General features: G+C 39.1%; 1 protein-coding gene across 7 annotated transcripts in view; it reads left to right on the top strand.

Moving 5' to 3' along the window:
- The window catches only part of LOC102456831 (bifunctional heparan sulfate N-deacetylase/N-sulfotransferase 4), a 264296-nt gene that overhangs the window by 73602 nt on the left and 167979 nt on the right, over positions 1-22715 (top strand). For 2 of the 7 annotated variants that reach the window (XM_006112754.4, XM_075929809.1), the window contains exon 1: positions 1684-4903. The exons of 2 other annotated variants lie outside the window; for them this stretch is intronic. The gene's annotated coding sequence lies outside the window, so the exon portion shown is untranslated. Of the gene's footprint in view, positions 1-1680; positions 4904-17443; positions 19545-22715 lie in introns of those variants that run through there. 3 more of the 7 variants (XM_075929810.1, XM_014580495.3, XM_075929808.1) reach the window with 3 other exon arrangements.

Here is a 22715-nt window from a genome sequence, read left to right as displayed (position 1 = left end):
GGTTATTAATTTGCTTTATATTTATTTCATGTTACCTTAATATAATACAAATCCTTATTGATCTGGAAGATTCTGTTGGAAACTAAAGCTATGTCTATACTACAAAGAAAAGTCGAAAAAAGATCTGCAAATGCAAACCGCAATTGCGTATCTTTTTCCGCTTTTCTTCCGTAAGAGGTTTTTCCAACATTTGGCCCACCTATATGGGGACAAATGTCAGAAAAAAACCCTCTTTTGGAACATCCCTTCTTCCCCATAAAACAAGGCTTACAGGGATGCCGAAAAGCGGTCTGCTTTTTCTAATTTTTTTTTCAGAAAAGCAGAGGACGCTGCAATTCCTTGGACGCTGTAGAGGTTTTCCAGGATACCTCTGGTATCCCGGAAAAGCTCTACGGTATAGAGATAGCCTAAGCGGCAGATCTTCTGCTGGTGTATGTTACCATTGTTACATTGATGTCTAAGTGGCTATGACAATTTACACCAGCTAAAGAACTGTCCCTAAATCTGTTGTGCACATTCATTGAAATAAGCTTCATCAAACCCATGCTCAGTTTTCTTGTTGTTGGAAAGCTCACATGATGCCTCCACAACTCAAGGATAAGCCGGTCCTTTGAAAAATAGCCATTTCCTGTGGTAAAACTCAGGAATTGAATGTTAACAGTCATTCTTCTGTAGCCAAAGAGTGGGAGGATGCTTATAGTTGAAACAACCATTTATATTTACTATGAGTTATTTTTGGAGCAGTGCCCTTTATAAATGTAGGAGATTTTTGTTATCTGTACAGTTTTCTTTGAATGGAATAATTTTTTTAAAAAATATCCTTGGATTGCAACAAGTGTATGAGGAAAACAGTGGAAAGCACAAAATATACATAGCAATGGCAAAAACACTCCTTTTTATATTCTTGAAAGGTTTGTGATAGAATTTTTTTTAAAGAGAGAGAAAGATGATTCTGTCATTAGGGTGTCTGCTTGGACCTTTGTCTCAAAATGCCCTCCACCACCACAGATGAACTATGTGATCTGGGGCAAGACACTTATTTTCTGTGCCTCAGATCCCAGCTGAAAAAATGAGATAGAACTTTCTTACCTCACAAGAGTGTTGTGAGGATAAATACATTAAGGAATGTGAGTCATACAGACACTAAAGAGATGGGAGCCACATAGGTGCCTGAGAAAGGATAGATAAATAGGGACCTCGGATTCTGGTTTTACAAAGGTATCAAAGTAGGGGACATGATTTTAAAAACAATCTTCAGCAGCTCTTATCAATTTTACTTTAGGCACCCATTTCTGATGGACTTGGTATCTTGTTGATTCCAGCATGCTTAAGCTCATTAATGGTGGGACTGGGAGATGACAATGAGCTTTAGTAGAGTCAAATATTTTTAACTTGTTTCCAGAATTTATAAACTATGGGGTTTTCAAGAACAAATTTTAAAGAGCTAAAGATTTACATACTCTGAAGAATTGTGGGTAGGAAATGAGATGCTCTCTGCAAAGTGTGGCAGAGGGATCAAGATGGCCTTCTGATTTCATCTATAATTTCCCAGCCGACATAGATGGCAGAAAGGATTCACAAGTGATTAAGTATAAATGCATAGACATTTATAATGATGGTATTAACTAATATTTTATTTCCAAAGGTAATTCAATTTACAAATATTTCATTTTATAATGAGAAGTCCATACTATATGTAAAGGATAGAAGACTATCTCTCATGCTATAAATAAGTGGATCTTTTATAATTAGAATTACAAACTTCCTCTGTTTCTTCCTTTCTATCTCGGGGGGTTATTCACCCTGGTTTTTTTGCTGAATTATTTTTCTCACTGGCCTCTCTTCCATTAATTATTTTGTTACAAATTCTCTCTGAAATTGTACTGGAAACCAACATTGTTCCAAGCTGAATGAATCTTTCAAACTGACACATGGGGGATAGAGAAAAATTCATGGTTAGTGGGAGAGAATGTAGACAAAAAGTGTCTTCTTAACCCCATTACCAGAATACATAGAAGCAGGAATTTGATATGTGGGAGTTTGTTTATCCCTTATCCAAAGGTGGGTATGCTCTTTTTGTCTCAGAGACAGAGCAGCTTGCTTGTGTTTCAATTATTAAAAGTAGATTTGACAGACCAGTTGGTAATTGTTTTGATATAATTCCAATTTGGAAAGGCCAGGCTCTTGATCTGTGCAAATGGGTCTAGCCCACCAACATTAATCTTCAAGCAATCTCTGAAACTCCAGACAGTAGCATGAACAGACCAGGGTTGGAATATTATCCTGAACAGCAGGAGAGAGCTGAAATAGGTATTGATTTGTGGATATTTGTGTCAGTGGGAGGACACTATCTAGAAGGTACAGTAAGATGTCATGTATTCAACTCGAGATGGTCTTTAAGACATTGGATAGGGAAGGAGAGTTTTGAAGTGGTATAAATTAATAGCCACACAGCCTTGTGTTGGAGTCTTCCACGATGACATACCGTAAGGATATGGAATAAAGCTCTGTGAGTGGCTGAGTATATTGACATTATCATCTAAATTAAACTATTTTTTTTGAGGACATGCTTAGTCACTTGGCTGCTAGCCCTCCAAAGGAGCATCCGTGCTATTGCATTTTTTTTTTTTTTTTGATATGCCATTAAATTCAAAGGAATAGGAAAGGAATAGTGCCTGGTACATCTGACTGCGGCAGAAGAGCATTCTGCCAGATGTACACCCTTTTCCACAGTGGTGAAGTTAAGTAGCCCAATCCAAAGTTATGTGTCTTTCTCCAATATTATATCACTATGCATATAGATGGGAGTGAAGTGTGTGAATAGGAGCAGATGGAGGTTGATGCCTGAGTTTGAACTTTTCATGAAGCTCCTGGAGTGCTTACGATAGAAGGCAATTGTTCTAGATTTGCCTACGGTTATCTAGTTTAAATGGGGTTCTCTCCTATTGGGACAATTTAACTTGAATTTGTAAAATGCTTTGGATGTTTTGATCTAGACTGTGATTTTCAAAGTCATCTAAGGGAATTAAGGAGCAACTTCTACTGAATTTCAGTGTTAGTTGAGCATCTAATTCTTTTGGGGTCCTCAATCACAGCCATAGTCCCTGCAAAATTACAGAGAAGGGCATAATATGTTATGAGTATTTGCAATCTCCACAGATTCTGCATAATCTGGGCTTTATAGCAAATAAACCAGAAATATTTTGGGTTTTAATTTCAACTTAATCTCTAAATTTGAGCTGGAAGTGACAAATTAAGATTCCAAGCAACAGATTAAAAACACCTGCTATCTCTGGAATCTCAGGTTTGAATCCTGGCAGACTCAATTTAGCCCTTCATCATTCCAAGGCATTGTAGATAAACTGAGTTCTCCTTGCAATAAACTGTGTGGATTTTTCAGATGGGACCTTGTGTACAGGGGATGTGTGCCTACACTGCATGAACGCAGTGATCCTGTTTCATTTGTCAGACACACATAGGTAACAGCATAGGTACATTATTAAAAAATACCCTTCCCTTACTGTGGGTTATGTTGTGCCTGGGTTGCATAGAAGTGGTTACATTTTAGTATTTAAGTCTATCATGAATGAAGCATTTTGGAATGAAAGGATAACTATGTGCCTCAATCAAACCAGTTAAAACTAGAAACTAGGCGTTACAGCAGAGAGCCTACATTTTCCTGTAATATAAGGTAAGAAAGTTGCCTAAAAATCATGATCCTTGACTATGGCAGTGTGATCAAGGGTAATCTTTAAGTGTATGGCACCGAAGATTCTGAACAATAAGTATGCATTTGGTGGGGAAGGGATGTTTATGTCCCATATAGATGGAAAGACACTGTGTGCCTCTTAGATGAAGTGCAATAAATTACAGCTGGTTGAACCCATCCACACCATCACACCTATCAATACAATTATTTGTAATTAAGCTGATTTTGGCTCTCCCCCTCTGTTTTGCTAAGGATGCACTTTTCTTCTTCTGTGGGTCCTAGCTTTAGAGAAGGAGGTTACCATTAGCTTCACAAAAGTGTTAGTCTCCTGCTATACTTTTCACAATCAGTTTTCCCTTAGGAAAATCACTAAACTTTTCACTTTCCCATGATTTTAGTTACTCCTTCAGGAGTAGGGGGTCAGAAGCAGAAAGTGAGTATTTCTCTCTCACACACGTTTTATGCAACGGAGTGGGTCCAACTGTGCAGCGACAGATTATGCAAATCCTCCAGAAGCAGCAAATCAATCACAGTGGTGTGAGACGAATGCAGCTGATCTCTGAATTAGCTTCCATTGGAATGTATTCATCTGTAACGTGTCATTCAGAGAGTGACATCACAATAGCTTCTAGCCCTTGAAAGTCTTGAGGTTGATTAGCTGAAGGAATTGGCCGTTTCTGCCAATCAAAATCGTGCAAAGCTGCCTTTATAGTTCTGTAGATATGAGAGAAAGGGAAAGAGAGACTGACTACAGCTAAACAAGAGACACAGCAGTAGCAGTCTTAGCAGCACCAGAAGCAGCAGTAGTAGCAGGAGCAGCTGGTATTCGGGTGATTAAATAGTTCTCATAGCCTTTTTGCTGTTCTCTGACTACTCCCTGGTGTAATTTCCATGTCCAAGAAGGAAGCTGCATTTTAACGGTGTGCTGAACAGAGGTTTGAATCATTCCAGCTGGCTGCTTGTTTTGAAAAGGACAGTATGTGTATAAATAAAATGTGACTGTGCTGGAAGAGTTCACTGACTTGGGGCTGGAGCAAGAGGAGCCTTCCTGGAATGTAGTTAGCACTGTTAGTATGAACTGAAAACTCTCACTATCTTATCTGAGCCGAGTGAAGAAATTTGAATAGTGGATGTCTCTTTCCCACACACTGGACAAACTTAAGTGAAAAGAAAAAAGAAGAAATTCTTCCATAGGTAAGTTATCATTCAGTTTGTGCACATGTTAGTTCATGGATCTCTATATCTGTCAAATTAATATATACATAAATTACCTATAATTATGTACCTATGTACAATATGTCTACAGGTATACTATATTCGTATGAAGTATGTACAGAAAAAATATTCAGCAAACATGTTTAAACAGCTTTTATCTAGAATTGAAAGAATTAATATGTTCATTTCTGAGGTTTTCTCTGCATGCATGTAAGCACCAGCGTTGTATATGGATGTGTGTCTGCTGAATTGAGAATAGATACCCACTTCAGTGTGTGAGGATACAGAACTTGGAATGCTAGATTAGTTATCAGGATGTTAGGATGAAACAAAGACAGTCTTCTTGAAGTTGATCTGCATTCTTTGCTTGCATCTGGTAGTACACAATATGCAAAGTTCAGCAAAATTAACAAAAATGGCAATATGACACTTCCCCAGGTCAATACACCCAAAGTGTAGTGTTTAAAGTATTTATTAGAGTAAGTAATATAATTTAAAAAAAAAAGATCTGCAGATCTGTTCTATTCCAGTAGTCAGGTATTGAAATAATATCTGTCTACTATATTTAAAACAGCATGGTCATTCATTGTTTGCAAGTTATAACAGGCAAGAGAAACCACCAAAAATATTTCAGGAATAAATGCCTAGTGCTACAGTGTTAAACCATATAGAGGACAGTACAGCATCTTTATCTTTCAATCAACACAATGGCTCCAAGTCATTGCTGCTGTGAATAAGCACTCAAAGGAGAATTGTTCACAAAAGTGAACAAGTCTCTTCTTTCCCACTGTGAGTCAATGTAACCAAATAAGAGTTGCAATCATTGTAATATATATTTGTCCTTATTTATTAAATTTACTAGATTACAAATTTAGGGTCCAATTTTGCAACACTTAATCACATTAATGGGACAACTCACAAAGTGAGTTTCTAATCAAAATCTATTTGCAGAGTAAATTATTATTCGTGAATAAGCATGGAAGAATATGCCCTTTAATGAACAATAGACTATTTTTCCTTTATTAAAAAAAAACCAGCAGTGATTAATTTCAGGTCAGATTTTAAAATCCTTTTTTTGCAGTGAAACTATTTATGGTGTAAGATGTAGCTCAGTGTAAGGAAGGATATCAGAATCAGTCCCTTTGCAAAGTTTAAATGGTTAGTAATGTTTCCATGTGCTTCTCTTATCTTGCCCTTGCACATCTGCACTTTCTAACTTGCTTCCTCAAATCTTGCTCTAAACAAAAGCTGATTCTAGAGAAGAGAAAACAAGACCTAGCCAACTTTCACTTAACTCCATGAGAAGGTTTTTGGCTTACAAATGGCTTCTGAACCTTACCAGTGAACCAGTCTAATTTTCTTGATTTGATTTGTTCTATAGTCTATGTAAAAGCTTTGAAGATTGTGTATTGATATTCTGTGCCACATTTAAGACATTTTTCTTAATTTGGCAACCAATTCCTAATGTGTGCTGCACTTCAGAAAGCAAATCAGTCACATCTCAATGCCAAATTAGAATTACCTGGTCATATTCTGCAAGGCTATAGACTAGCTTTTCTTTATATGGCTTATGTGACTGGAATAAAACAAAGCCAGATAAGTAGATTTAAATATAGATAGGAATGGTTGAGTCACAAACCACTTGCATATAATTAACTTCAATTTGTATCCAAATTAAACATTAGCACATGCTACAAACTGCCAACTCCCCTTAAGACTTAATGGATCTCTAGAGATTGTGATACCTGCTATATTGTTCTGTGTAACAGCACAGAACATACCTTGCGAGATTGGTGGTATTTCGGGAATCATGTAATACTGTATTGGGCTGTGCTAGAGTTCAGCTTTCATTCTGAATGAGTAAAAGACAAAATATGCTAATACTGAAGACCATTTATTGCAAATGTGTATTATAAGAATCATCATCTCAATGATCCATTATAAAGAAAACATGCTCACAATAGCAAACCCATAATAATAAATTTCCAAAAAAGGACTGATGAAAGGTACTAGTAAACACTGTCCATCCATTTAAGTTATATAAAAGCAAAACCTCTGATTTGAAGACTGTAAACCAACAATGATTTCTTGTTTATTTTATTTTCTTTGATTTTGCATCTCTGCAAAAATTAAGTGTAGAAGAAATTTCTTGGCCATGAATATGAGAGAAAAGACAACCAAGAATATCTTCAGTTTGACACAAGAATGATTTTCAATGCATCTACTTCTTTATATATGTGACTATAAGGTGTCCCCCTTGCAGTTCATGTGCTGCATTCTTCCTTCTTCTCACTTACCTTTGGAAAGAGAGTTCAGTTTCTTTGACCTGTTCTATGTTTTCTGAACATGTAAAATTAATCTTTTGAACAGCAAAATCTGCAAAAGATTTCAAGCCTCATTGTGGATGGGTTAAAGAAAGAGGTAATTCAGAATTCTGCTCAAACCTGAAAAGATAACTTTTTGTAGTCCCTGGGCCCATATAAAGGACAGGACATTGAACTAAATGAGAGTTGAGGGTGTTCACCACCCTATAAGATCAGCTACTTTCTTTTTAACTCACTCTGTAATTATTTAAGAGAAGTTACAGGTGTCTAATTTAACTCCCAAATCTGGGAAGAAGTTGCAGAACCTCAGACAATAAAGCCAGCATATTAGTGTTTGGATAGGAGCCAGAACTAAGTCTGTGCTACAGAAAACAATGATTTTTGTGTGTGCTGGGATTAATTTAGAATATTAAGTAAAAGATTCCTAGCCTATCTGATAATATCTGAAGAATTCTTATGTCATAGTGCAAACCTTGTTTTCTACTAATCGGGTGTTAAAGTTTTAATACTACTTTAATAGTCTTTCATAAAAGTGTCTCATTTTATACAGGGAAAGTCAGACAGAAAAATGCTACTCATAAAAAGGAAGAGTAAAAGTTTTATTTTTTTTAATATCAGCATTTAAGTTAGAGTCATAGTTGGCCTATAAAAATAGGCTGGTAGAAGAAACTGAAAATCATATACATCAAACAAAACCATTTTCTACCACTACAATAGATAATAACAATTATAATAAACTAGAAGATTTACCTGATATTGCTTGGGTACTTAACTCACTTAATTCTTGTTTTTTGGAAAGTAAAATGAAAAAGTACACACTTGATTTAAATCAGTGCTCTGGGGTTGAACTGGAGATGAGGGGTTCAGTATACAGGCTGCTCTGGGGGGGAAAGGACTATTCCAGCCCTGTCCCACTGCAGCAGCTTGGGGCCAGGTGAGAAGTGCCTCTCCATGGGTATGTCTACACTAGCTCATTAATTCGAGCTAGGTAGGCAAATGAGATGACCGGAGTTGCAAATGAAGCCCGGGATTTAAATATCCCGGGCTTTATTTGCATGGTCCCGTCCGGTTGCCATTTTGAAATTTCAGTAGCCTGAACTCACTGCCGCGCAGCTACACAGTTCTTACAGTTTAGGAAGAGTTCTTGAATGGACACAGACAAACTCTCTCAAATACATAGTAGATGGTAGATAGTTCCTCTCAAATTAACAATTGCTAAAGGAAATGACTACTAAGAGTGTGTTTTAATACTTGTGCTACCAAAATTACATCCTCAGAGTGCAGTACTGCAGAATACATGTTACTATTTGACCAAACAAACAAGCATGCTGGGACCAAAAGTAAAGTATTGTGATGGGGTGGTTTGTTTGGCTAGTGAGAAGGAATGGGTTAAATCTGGAAGACCACAGGTGCTTTTCTCAAGGTCAGGGATTCTCAGGGCTAGCTGAGGTGAAAGAATTAATTCACCCAGAACATTATGGAGGCATCTCCACAGCAGCGTTATTTTGGAACAAGGGCCGTTATTCCAAAATAACAATGCAAGCTTCTACACAGCAATTCCGTTATTTTGAAATAAATTTGAAATAATGGATTTCTGATTCTGACTTCTGTAAACCTCATTCTATGAGGAATAATGCCTCTTCCAAAACTGCTATTTTGAAATAGCTATAGTATAGACACTCCACTGCTGCTATTTTGAAATAGCTCCTCCCCAGGGCCAGTCAAAGTAATTACTTCCTAGTGCTTATTGGGACTCTAAATTGAGGTAGTGCATCCACAAAAGAGGAGCCTGTCTCGGACTAATTGTAAGGCTTCCCTGTAGTGTAGATGCTCTATTCTGAAATAATCAATTCTAGAGTATTTCGTCCAGGGTATCTTATTCCAAAATAAGTGTGCAGTGTAGACATACCCCATCAGAGTGAAGTGCTGTAGGGAGCCAAGAGTCAAGTTTGACAGCAGGAGTCAGGGAGGATGGGTTTATGTTCAGGAATAGGCTTAGAAATGAGGGGAAATCTAGAAACCTTCCTTTTCCTTTTCCTTTTTGGAACTTGCCTAAAGTGAGAAACAAATTTAGAATTTCAGACTTAACTTGTCTAAGGGAATCCCTATTATGGGGTTTTTAGAAAATGGGTTTCTCTATAATTTAGTAGTTCTGAATATCTAAAAATGTTCCAGGCATTAAAAAAATGGCATTTATTCTCACTCTTTCTGGGTCATACTTGCTCTATTTTACCCCAACATATGTAGCTGCCACCTCATTTTTTCTTCTTTTTGCTCTTTTAGGTTATTTATGAATGCCAAATAGGCAGGTCAAGGCAATCAGCAATCTGAAACTGGAACATATAAATTGGCTGCTGTTTTGTTCTGATCCACAAAATAATAATATTACTAATACACAATTACATGTGCTTTTGCTCAAGCAATATGATCACTAGCATGGATAGTGCACTTAAGGACATTTGTTTAGAACTTAATTTAGGACTACATTGGATGAGCTAGCCTAAGGCATAGGAAACAACATAGGTGATATGAGTAATAGCTAGAATCTTGTTGTTTCATTCAGGAATGTGTTAAAATATATGTACCTATCTGAAACAGCTATTTATGACTTTGGAGTTATAGTTTACCAGTGTTTGGCTTGTTTCATCATGGGTCAAGATCCGATTGTATTGGGCTCTTCTATGCAAAAGCAACAAAGAAGAGAGTCTTTGCTCAAATAACTTTCTGTCTACACCTTAGTTATACCTGCCCTGGAGAGATCCCTAAAACTGTTCTAGCAAGGTTAAAACTAAAGGAATTCACATGGAAGTATGAGTACATAGTTCTTATTCTGCATAGTTAGTTAGGTTCTAATTGGATCTGTGTCAGGATCCTGACAAGGGATTTGAAGCCAAGAGTCAGAGCAGGCTCAAATATAAGGCTGAGAGTAGCAGAACAGTTCGTAGTCGAGTTCCAGGCCAGGGTCAATACCAATTATGAGAATCTGAGTCAAGTTTCAGGACTAGATCAGGAGATGTGGTCCAAATCAAGGCAGGAGTTCAAGAGGAGAAAGTAAATGGACAAGGTTCAGATCTCCTATAGTTCCTGTTGCCTAACCACTTCTGGGAACATCCTTTGAGTTGTTATAGGATGGGGAGCCAATCAGGAACCATGAGCTTACTGCATATTAGACCTCTGAGGCAGGGCTTCCCATAGTCTCTGCCCACAGTTGGTCATGGATAGTGGAGCACAAGCTTAATAAGCCCTCCTGGAATGGGTTTGAGACCTCTTCGTCCATACAAGCTATTAAAAAAATTTCTTCAGAAAGTTGTGATTTTTGGCAAAAAAACTTGAGAACTGAAATATTTTTATTCTGAAATACCATGACAGTGTCTATGAGAGGTAGTTTGAGTGCCTCATGCTCCCCTTCTCCTCTCTACAATATCAAGATAATACTGTCTCATGTGTGAAGACTGTCAATAAGAAAGTGCCAGATAAGATCTAGGTATTAATATTAGTGTAGGCTGGACTCACTGGTCAGACTTCATCTTCCATATTCATTGTGGTATGTCCTCTGAGTGAGGGGAGGTAGTGCATTATGGGAGATTAAGTACAGATGTATAACAGTCCTTAAAGGAGAATGGAGCCATGCAGTAAATGAACTGTAATTCCCATGAGGAACTAAAGTATTACATCTGAATTTAAATATTTTGGGCATGGATCAAAACATTTATACCTTTAACCAAAATCTTTTAGTGCTCAGATTGTTTCTTCCAAAGAAAGGAAACATTTTTTGCAACAACAAATATCTTTAATAGGAAACCAGCTTTATAAACAGTCTCGATTAAACAAAATCGCAAACAAGCTCTGGTTCCATAGTTTGAATTTTCTGTGGCTTAGTAGAAGATTCTTGAATTTCTTGATAGCATAGTGGGCCAGTCTAAATGTAGTGTACATGTAATGGCCCAATGGGAACTGATCATGATCCAGAGGAAAAGGATATTTTCTTTGTTAACTTCTGTACTCTGCACTGCACTCACTGTTTTTTGTTGTTTTTTTCCAGAGTCAAATTGAACTGGAACATCCCTGAAACTTGTCATATTTCTATCAGAAATCTCAAAAGAGATCTTCCACATGATGTATTGAGCAGAATCCCACTCCCACAGAAACCCAATTTAAGTTCAGTATAAATATATACATAGAAACAGAACAAATAATAATAGTAAGAAAAGAAAACAAGTAGCATATGTGCCATTTGACTGCTCATATAAAAATATTCGTTCTGAGAATTGTTTAGTTGAAATAGACTATTTTGTCACATTAATTTGCAGTTCTCAAGTACATTTCAACCAAAGCATTTTAACTAACTTCCATTCTTGTGTTCTAACTGCTAGATATCTTGTCTCCAATTATGCAAAGCATACTCAACCACAAGTTACAACATGACAAATCTAAGTTAAATTAGCATCTTGCATAAAACTTCTTCAGACAATCATGTCAATCTCTTGCTTACTTGGTAATGTTTGCAATAATTAATATAGTAAAGTGAGATGTAGTCACTTGGGTATTATAATATTTTTAGTAGACTATGAAGCTTTACATTCTCACTGCCCAGATAAGTGTTACAATTGTTTGTAAAACTAATAGACAGAATTGGTTCCAGTGGACACCTAAGCTTTCTCATCCCAGAGAATGTATGATAGGATATAATCAGCAGAATTTGTTGACCGTATAAAAGGCAGTACAGATTGAACCTCTCTAATCCAGCAACAACCACTAATCATGGGTGTGGCCAAGTTTCCCATGGTCCCATGAAGTTTGTTTACAGTCACCAACCCTGGCTCTCAGGGTGTCTCTAGACTACAGGGTTTTTTTCGAAAAAAGTGGCCTTTTAAAAAAAAAAACTTTCCCTGCATCTAGACTGCAGTCGCGTTCTTTCGAAAGTAAATCAAAAGAACACAGCAGTTTTTTCGATTGCGGTAAACCTCAATTTACGAGAAGAAACGCCTTTTTTCAAAAGTACTCTTGAAAAAAGGTGCTATTGAATGCAAACTGTGTTTTTTCAAAAGAGAGCATCTAGACTCTCTTTTGAAAAAGTGGCTTGCTTTTTCAAAAAAATCTGCTTGTAGTCTAGACGTTCTCTTTCGAAAGAGGCGTGTAGTCTAGATGTAGCTTCAGTGTTCTGTGGTGTTATTTAGCTCTAATTTACCCCTAAATGTCCTGTAAATGCCCAGTAAGCAGTGGAAGTGGTGCTAATGCTTCTAGGCAATATTGACCTTCCTTGGTTCAGCAAATCCTCTGGTTTGTCACTGATCAGGTCCCAACAGTGCCGGACTAGAATGGTTAAATCTGTAGCATACTATCATCAACCCAAAACAAATTATTCAAGAATCCATGGGAAAGTTATACAGAAAAAGTATAATATGACCTTAAATTCATGCCCCAAAACAAACATGCAAGTAACATTAAGGGTCTGATAAAAACCATTATATTTTGAGCAAGAATAAAACCTTGGTTCTGACTTTCTCTTATAATGTATATCAGAAATCAGAAGAGTTACATAGATGAAAAATTGGTCTGAGAGGAGCATCAGGTTCCCTGTCATTAACTCATTCCAACTCAACTTACTTTGCATGACATACATAATATGGCCTCAGAACTGCTGATTTAGGGCAGATCCCTAAGATTTCCTTTAGCTAGCCCTCTGAGTACCACTTTTCCATCAAAAACTAGCATATAGGGAGTTTCAGGTAGAGGAGAAGATGGAGAGGACTCCATGTGCTCCAATGAAACAGACTATAGGGTGGCCATTTGGAAACAGTTATCCTATAGTACAAATTAGAACATCCCTGAGACTTCTTTAACTTGTGCTGGGGACTTTTGATCAACCCCTTGCAGACTCCAGGACTGAGGAGGCAGAAAAGTGGTGGGGAGCCACCTATGATCCTCCAGGTGAACTAGCTTCACAATACTCTGGGCTCTAATCCTAGAAACTCAAAACAAATATTCTTCCCTCTGTTTCAAACACAACATTTCCGAGGGAATATGTTACATTAAGGATATGTAGTAGTATTCAGAGCCTTTCCTAGCTGGGTTTAAATCATTCTGGGCAGTAGTGGTGAAAGGTCATTGTTACAAGACAGAAGTTCAGTAGTCTAAGTCTCAGTCCAGTTTATGCTAGGGATGTAGTCACATCAACCCTTCTTCACAACAGGTAGCTATGGCAGGATGTATATAATGCAGACCAGGTTACACATGGAAATATATGGCCATAGATTTGCAGCAGAGGATGGCTCAGATGTCTTCTAGAAAATATGTTTCCGTATAACTCACTAAGCGATAGGAAAACAAAAAAGAGAGGAGTCACTAAGGACTAGATATAAGAAGAAAGTGGAGATTGAGCAGGCAGTTTTATTTCTGCTAAAAAGGAGCTAAAACTGAACCATCTTGACAGTGTCCAAAGAGGCCACATAACTGCGTGCCTTGGAGCACAAGATTTGAGGACTTCAGCAATTCAGTCAGAGATTATGAGCCTACTACAGGAGTGGATGGGTGAGGTTTTGTGGCCTGCAATATGCAGGAGTTAAGTCTAAATGATCATGAAAATCCTTTCCAGGCTTAAAGTCTGAGTCTGAGCCAAACAACCAGTTTTATTTATTTTGCTATCACCATGGAGAAAGTATTTATCTATTACCATGTCAGAGATACTTAACAAAGGACTTGCGGTAACTATCAAGTAAGTCTGGAAAAACTTAATAAAATACCTGAACAAATATTAAGTGATCAGTAGTTATTTAGGGTATCTCTATACCCTAAATAATTCACTTAGGATTATATTCACAAAGGGAGGAAAGCATCTAACTTCCTCTTTAGGTGCCTAAATCCAACTTTAATTGCCAAGGATATTGACAAAACCAATGGGAATGTAAAATATGTCCACCTCATCCAGTATTGTTGGAATAAATTGATAAATGTTTGCAAAACACGTTGAGACCATCAGAAGGAAGGTGTTACATAAGTGTGAAGTATTATCAGTTATTATTAATAGTACTAAAACTACATTTCAAAGGCGGAAGCACTGCCAGTTCCCTGTTGCACCCTTGTTCCCCTGCCACAGAGACAGTGCTGGGGGTAACCGGCTTTTAAGCCAACATCGCCTCCTGCTCCCCCCCCTTGCTGCCTCTCTGATAGAGGCAGCAAGGGGGGGAGAAAGCAACTAGTCGAGTCACTAGTCAACTATCAGATAAGCATATGCTTATCTGATAGTTGACTAGTCGCTTAGGGTATGTCTACACTACAAAGTTAGTTCGAACTAACGGACGTTAGTTCGAACTAACTTTAATAGGTGCTACACTAGCGCTCCGCTAGTTCGAATTTGAATCGAACTAGCGGAGCGCTTAGTTCGAACTAGGTAAACCTCATTTTACGAGGACTAACGCCTAGTTCGAACTAGCTAGTTCGAACTAAGGGCTGTGTAGCCCTTTAGTTCGAACTAGTGGGAGGCTAGCCCTCCCCAGGTTTCCCTGGTGGCCACTCTGGCCAACACCAGGGAAACTCTATGCCCCCCTCCCGGCCCCGGAGCCCTTAAAGGGGCACGGGCTGGCTACGGTGCCCGTGCCAGGTGCAAGCCTGCCAGCACCCAGCTAGCAGACCCTGCACCTGGCATGGCACAGAGCCACCCACCCGATGCCCCCCAGCCCACCCCCTCTTGCCGGGACCAGGCTGGCGGCTCCCGGGAGCTTGCCCTGGACCGCAAGAGGCGGGCACCTTCCTGGGCTAGTGCGGACATCGTGGACCTTGTCCACGATCTCCGCACTAGGCACAGGAAAGTGGCCGTCTAGGGCAGGAGAGCTGCCAGCCTGGCCACCCAGGAGCAGGTGTGCATGAAAATCAAGGGGGTCCACTGAGACCCCCGACCCTGAGCCCTGAGCTTAGAATGGCCGTACTGGGTCAGACCAAAGGTCCGTCTAGCCCAGTAGCCTGTCTGCCGACAGCAGCCAACCCTAGGGACCCTGGAGGGGATGGACCGAAGACAGTGACCAAGCCATTTGTCTCGTGCCATCCCTCTCCAGCCTTCCACAAACCTTGGGCAGGGACACCACTCCTACCCTCTGGCTAATAGGACTCCATGGACCCAACCTCCATGACTTGATCTCACTTCCCTTTCAACTCTGTTGTAGTTGTAGCCTTCACAGCCTCCTGCAGCAAGGAGTTCCACAGGTTAACTATTTGCTTTGTGAACAACAACTTTCTCTTACTAGTTTCAAGCCTGCTACCCATTCCTTTCCTTTGGTGTCCTCTAGTTCTTCTTTATGGGAACTAATGAAGAACTTTTCTGAATGCACCCTCTCCACCCAACCCCTGCTTTTAGAGACCTCTATCCTGTCCCCCCTCCGTCTCCTCTTTTCTAAGCTGAACAGTCCCAGTCTCTGCAGCCTTTCTTCATCTGGGACCTGTTCCCAACCCCTGATCATGTTAGTTGCCCTCCCCTCTCCCAGCCTTTCTCTTCCCCTCTCCCACCTCCTTTTCCTAGTCTCCCCCAGTTTTTTTCAATAAAGACAGAGTCAATGTTGGAAGAAACGTTATCTTTATTTCGTACATCAATAAGAAGGGGGGCTAGGGAAGGATAAGTGGAAGGAGGTGAGGGAGGAATGGGGTACGAGCCCCCGATGGGGAGGACTGGGCTGGCTCTGCGGGCTTCTAGGGGTGGAAGCTCTCCTGCAGCCCCCCAATTACTCCCTCTCCCCAGATGGCAGCCTGCGGCAAGTGCAGCCGGGCTGATGGCCGAGTGGTGTGATGTGCCCAGTGTGGGCACTCAGGGCACTCCAAGCCAGAACTTCTTTGCAAGCGGGGCACCCCTTAGAACTGTGTGTCCGGGGTGGGGGTCGGGACCCTTTAAGCGCAGCCCTCGGCTAGCCTGAGACAGCATCTCCATGCTCTAAGTCCTCCTTTTATGCCCTGCCGGCACTGCTTCCGGCCATCCTTAAGCCCTGTTCAGAGTCCACTCAATGTGGACTTGCTAGTTCGAACTAGCAAAACGCTAGTTCGAACTAGTTTTTAGTTCTAGATGCGTTAGTTCGAACTAGCTTAGTTCGAATTAACTAATTCGAACTAAGTTAGTTCGAACTAGCGCTGTAGTGTAGACGTACCCTTACATCCCTAGAGTGAACACAACAGATAATTCCTACTCTCACTTCTAGGATCTGAATTCCTGAAAGATATTTAAAAATTGGGAGAAATTTAAAGAAAATAAACAAAACATGACCTTAGAGATAGATTTATGGGAAAATCTTATAACTAAGGCCCTTCTTGAAATGCAGGATAATTGTCAAAAAATCATTATGACTACGTTATGAACAAGACATGGAAAATCCAAGGAAAAGTAACAGACCTTTATTAATTGCAGAAATTTGGAAAAAGACAGAGAAGTCCTATTTGTTTAAAAAAGAATGCTGGAACAATGTAAACACTGAAATATTATGTCATACCTGTTTTTTTTAAATAACCAGATACTTTGCTGCAACTATAATATAGTCATTAAGGCTCAGTGGGAACCCCACCTTGGACCAGGCTGACTGCCTGAGCTTTACACACCGAGATTACGTCTACATTGGCAAGATTTTGCGCAAATATTTTTAACTCAAGAGTTTTTGCATTAAAGTATTTGCACAAGAGAGCGTCTACACTGGCATGTGCTTTTGCACAAGAGCTGTGCTTTGCACAAAAGCATCTGTGCGCAAGCATCTCTTGCGCAAGAAAGCTCCGATGGCCATTTTAACAAGAAATTCATGTTGCCTGTCTACACTGGCCTGTTGCGCAAGAACAGCCGCACAAGAGGGCTTATTCCTGAATGGAAGCATCATAGTTCTTGCACAAGAAGCACTAATTTCACACATTAGAACGTCAGTGTTCTTGCGCAAGAACTCCCCGCCAGTGTAGACAGGCAGCAAGTTTTTGTGCAAAAGCGTGTGCTTTTGCGCAAAATCATGCCAATGTAGACACAGCCCTAATGTCTAAACTACACCCCTCTGTTAGCAGAGGGATGTAAATTAGACACATTGAAAGCACAAATGAAGCGGGGATTTAAATATCCCATGCTTCATTTGCATAATCACGTAATGGCGCTCTTTCGAGATTCACAGGATCTTCCAAAAAAGTGCCCCGATTTCAAAAGAATCGCATCTAGACCGTGATTTTACTTTCGAAATGGCTCTTGTTCGAAAGAGCGCCATTATGTGATTATGCAAAGGAAGCGAGGGATATTTAAATCCCCGCTTCATTTGCACTTTCGAAGTGCTTCATTTACATCCCTATGCTGACAGAGGGATGTAGTCTAGACGTAGCCCTAGGGCTGACAGCCTGAGCCTCAGCCACTATCAGTTCAGATAAATGAGGTTCTACTGTACTAATGGGGAAAAATGTGAGTTACAAACCTCAAAAAGTATGCAAAATTGCGGAGTGTGTAAAGTAAGTCAATTAAAATAAACATTGTGCAGGAAGCCTAATGTTGTGCGATCCACAATTTCTGCAATTTCATAAGTAAGTGGGGGCCCTTATTATAAATGAATATCTCAACTTGACCAAAAAGCTCCTAACAGGAAAATGGGATGATGATGATCATGAGCAATTATTGGACATGTATTTATGGGTGATCCCAAGGACTGTGCCTGTAAGTAAGCGGGGTCAAAGTATGTAAAGCAAATAATTTGACTGAAGATCAACACACACATCCTAGCACTGAGGTCTGTTCCAAGGGTAAAATAGTCAGTCAGAATAAGTGATGAAAGCACCACACTTGATTTATTTTAAAGTAGACTGGAGGAATGCAGTAGAGAACAATGCTACACAAGGAGATTGACTGGAGGACATCTAGATCTAGTTTTCATATCTTTACGATTTTATTACAAGGAATCAACACAACTTCAATGTCAAAGAAAGGGATTTTGGAGGAATCAGCAAAAGACAGAAGAATATTTCTTACCTAATACGTAGATATTGTAGAAGTCTCCCAGTAATAGGCGAGGAATTTCTGTGCATATGTTAGTGCTCATGACAGTTACTTATCTAAATGTATCAATCAGAGGAAAGAAAAGGCCCAAGTCAGCAATTGTAGATCACATCTGAATTAATGAGAAGGAATTATATTAGCTGACCTGTGGTTATAACAGCACAGCTAGAACATATGTTCAAGATGCTGGGCTTTGTGATAAGTCAGCTGTGGATATCTGCATATCTTTGGAAATTTTTGAAGGAAGAAGAATAGGGCTAATTCTTATGAAAATTGTTCCTTCTGAGCAGGAGCTCTCTCTTTAGTCACCGGATAGGTAGGGTGTGACAAAGTGACAATATCCCCTAATGCTGGCAACAAATCTTATAGAAGGATCATAAAATTGAAATAGGATCAATACCTTTTGAGGTACATTTATATTATTAAAATTTCAGTTGTGTATGTGTTATTGTGGATTTGTATATATTTCCATGTGAAAGGTAAACAGTAGAACAGCAGGGGGTGATAAGGTAAATTCACTAAGGTAGTAGCATCTCCAGAGATTTTTGGAAAGGTGCACAATATACTAGTTCAAATTTGATTCTCCAGAGACCAGAAAAAAAAAAGGGTTTTGGATAAAGTCTAGTTTTAAACTAGCTTAATTTCTTCTTCCTGATCCACCATATAGACAGCAGCCATGATCCACAAAGGACCCTGATCCTTAGGGTAGGGTTGAAAGGATTGGATCTACTGAGATCCCATAAGAATGGGGGCTTGTTTTGAACTGAAACTATAATGAAGCTATAACTATAAGAACTCCTAGTGGGTGGGAGGTTGAAGGACTATTCCATCCGTAATCCATGTTAGGACTAATAAAATGAGCTTATTAGTAAGTGAGTAAGTATTAGAAGTGTGTAAAAATGTTTTTATTATTTTTAATATATTTTCTCTGTAATGCTTTTTGATTTGAAAATAATGTAGGCTTCCAAAGGAAGTGGCATGTGATACCTTTCACTGAGGAGAAAGCAAGCAGTTTTATTGGGCAATCTGTCTGTGCTAGGAATAACATTGTGAAGTCATGGAACTGTGTAGTCTTGGTAATACCATGGTCAGAAGAGAGAGCGATATGGATCTCTGTTTGGAAAGAAAATGGCTGCACTTCTGGAAACTTGAGAGTGGGTACTCCAATTGAACCACTTGGGGGAAACAGAGGTGCCATTGTGCTGAACTCTTGTATGGAGCACAGGCTTGCAAGCTTGCTCAAATATCCCCAACTACTCCATTAATATGCTTCAGAACAAACCCAAAAGGGTGCAGCGTCTCTCAACCGGTGAGTCTACAAATAGGCCCATTGCTGATAATGGTTTTCATTGGAACATGGAGTGAGTCAAGATTTTAACTTTGCATGTGTCACTTAACATCCATCAAATGGTCCTAGATTTTGAATGCAAATCAGCCTTGGCTAAATTCAAACTAGCAAGGTGGAGAGAGAAGACTCCATATCTCCTAAGTGATCCAGTCCACTCTGTCTTTCATTCAGTAATTAATATGCAAAAAAAAACCCCACTCATTTTTGAAACACAATTTTTGGTAATCTCTCTACTGCAAAGATTTATTTTCCACAAAAAGTAAAACATCTGTAAAAACTAGAGCTATTAAAACTAGTGAGCAAAAGCAAATGATTTTGGTGTTCATTGTTTCCAATAGCTCTTCCAGGCACAAATGCCTGTCAGTTTTCATCCTCTGAAAATTATACATTGTTTGTTTTGTATCCAGTGATAATGAGCCATGACCCTGGCAAATTGTATGTTTTCTAAAACTGCAGAAAATTATACACTGACTATAGAAACCTCTAATCACTAAAAACAATTGCTAAAATTAGATGTTTCAAATGACAAGTGCAGTCTGACTTTACTTAAAACAAGAGAAGGAATAGAGATACTAGATGGATTCTCATGTGGTGTAAATTGTCATAGGGAGGTAAGGCTAGTGAAGTCAGTTGAGCTGTGACAATTTCTACCTGCAAAGGATCTGCCTTTATAAGCAGTACATTTTTATGTTGAAGATGATAAGCTCATAAGCAGTCCTGAGGGCTGCTAAAAAGCTTACCTGCAAAATCAGTGAGTTTTGCCCACAAAAGCTCATATACTAGATAGATAGATAGATAGATAGATAGATAGATAGATAGATAGATAGATAGATAGATAGATAGATAGATAGATAGATAGTTTCTAAGGTGCCACAGGACAAATTATTGTTTTTAAAGTTATAGACTAACACAGCTACCCTGTTGAGACTTTCTAGACCGGTAGTGATGAATCATGTGAAATAAACATTGTTTTGGATAAGCACCCAAAAGTTCAGCTGAATGGAAGCTTATCCAGATCTCCAGAATCTAGACTTGGAACTTTGCTTTGAATTTTGGGTTTATGTTCAGAAAGGAAAGATTGAGTGTGCACCTCTTTCACTCAAATCAGGTCACTTTTTTTGTTTAATGAAGACAGTAAGCCATTGTGGTTGATTTCTCAAAATATTGAAATGTACATACTTTTAAATCGGAACTTGTTGAACAGATAATTAGGGACATTGAATTGGGTTTATATATATTTAATACTTGCCCTCAGAAGGAAAAATAAACTCTTGAATCAAACTTTTTTGTGATTAAAAAAAATCCACTTGTCATTTTTCATTGTTTTTCATACACATCTAGGTTCCAACTAGAAATGAATGCTTCAAAATACTATGAGAAGAAGTATTTCTGAAGAATTTCCAGAGTAAACATAATACCATAATAGAATGTATGGAGCTGTTATATTCTGTCATGTAAAGTTTTCTGTGTCAACAAAAAGTAGGCATATTATTGACTGTGACCCATACCCCCTCTAATACTTGGCTTTTCCCTTTGTTTCACCCATCTCAGCCTGATGGGAACATAACTCACTGGAAGAAGCTGTCTCTGTGCTGACCACTTGAGATGAGGGGAGCATAGAGTTCCAGGATTTCATGTCCAACCCTATGCAAGAGAATGAACAAACATCTCACACCCCAGTACTCCTGAACTTTGAGAGATTTGAAATCTGATTCCAAAATTTTGTAGTTTGGGCAACAAATGAACTAAAGCTCTAATGACACATTCTACTGCTAAACATCATTTTCTTATTGAGAACATTTAGAGTGTGTCTACACAGCAACGTTATTTTGAAATAATATAAGAATGTCCATACTGGGTCAGACCAAAGGTCCATCCAGCCCAGTACCCTGTCTCCTGACAGTGGCCAATGCCAGGTGTCCCAGAGGGACTGAATTGAACAGGTAATAATCAAGCGCTCTCTCTCCTGCAATCCATCTCTACCCTCTGATAAGCAGAGGCTGGGAACACCATTCCTTACCCATACTGGCTAATAGCCATTTATGGACTTAACCTCCATGAATTTATCTAGTTCTCTTTTAAACCCTGTTAGGGTATGGCTACACTAGCCACCCTAGTTCGAACACCTCAGTAATGGTAGTTCGAATTAAGAGTGTTAATTCAAACTACCTAGCCCGTGCCGTGTGTAGCCGTGGGCAGGTAGTTCGAGCTACCAGGCATTTAAAAATGATGGTGCCCTGGAACATGCAAATGAAACCCGGGATATTAAAATCTTGGGCTTCATTTATAAGTTTGAATGACTTAATTAGCCACCCTAGTTCGAACTAGGGTGGCTGGTGTAGGCATACCCTTATAGTCTTAGCCTTCACAACCTCCTCAGGCAAGGAGTTCTACAGATTGACTATGAGCTGTGTGAAGAAAAACTTCCTTTTATTTGTTTTAAACCTGCTGCCCATTAGTTTAATTTGGTGGCCCCTAGTTCTTACATTATGGGAACAAGTAAATAATTTTTCCTTATTCACTTTATTCACACCACTCATGATTTTATATACCTCTATCATATCCGCCCTAGTCTCCTATTTTCCAAGTTGAAAAATCCCAGTCTCTTTAATCTTTCCTCATATGGGACCCGTTCCAAACCCCTAATCATTTTAGTTGTCCTTCTCTGAACCTTTTCTAATGCCAATATATCTTTTGTGAGATGGAGACCACATCTGTACCCAGTATTTAAGATATGGGCGTACCATGGATTTATATAAGGGCAATAAGATATCCTCCGTCTTATTCTCTATCCCTTTTTTAATAATTCCTAACATCCTGTTTGCTTTTTTGACTGCCGCTGCACATTGCGTGCACATCTTCAGAGAACTATCCACGATGACTCCAAGATCTCTTTTGCGAGTGTCTACACAGCAACTGCATTATTTTGAAATACATTTGAAACAATGGATGGCTTATTCTGAGATCTGTAAACCTCATTCCATGAGGAATAACACCTGTTCTGAAAAAGCTATTTCGGAATAACAGTAATGTGGACGCTCCACTGCTACTAATTCAAAATAGCTCCTCCCCAGTGCCTCCTGGGGCTCTAAATTGAGGTAGCACATCCACATTAGGAAAACCTGCCTTTGA

Source organism: Pelodiscus sinensis, chromosome 5 (genome assembly GCF_049634645.1).
Source record: "Pelodiscus sinensis isolate JC-2024 chromosome 5, ASM4963464v1, whole genome shotgun sequence".
NCBI classification, from domain to species: domain Eukaryota; kingdom Metazoa; phylum Chordata; order Testudines; family Trionychidae; genus Pelodiscus; species Pelodiscus sinensis.
The sequence above is the reverse complement of the archived record's forward strand: the minus strand, read 5'-3'. Positions and strand labels throughout refer to the sequence as shown.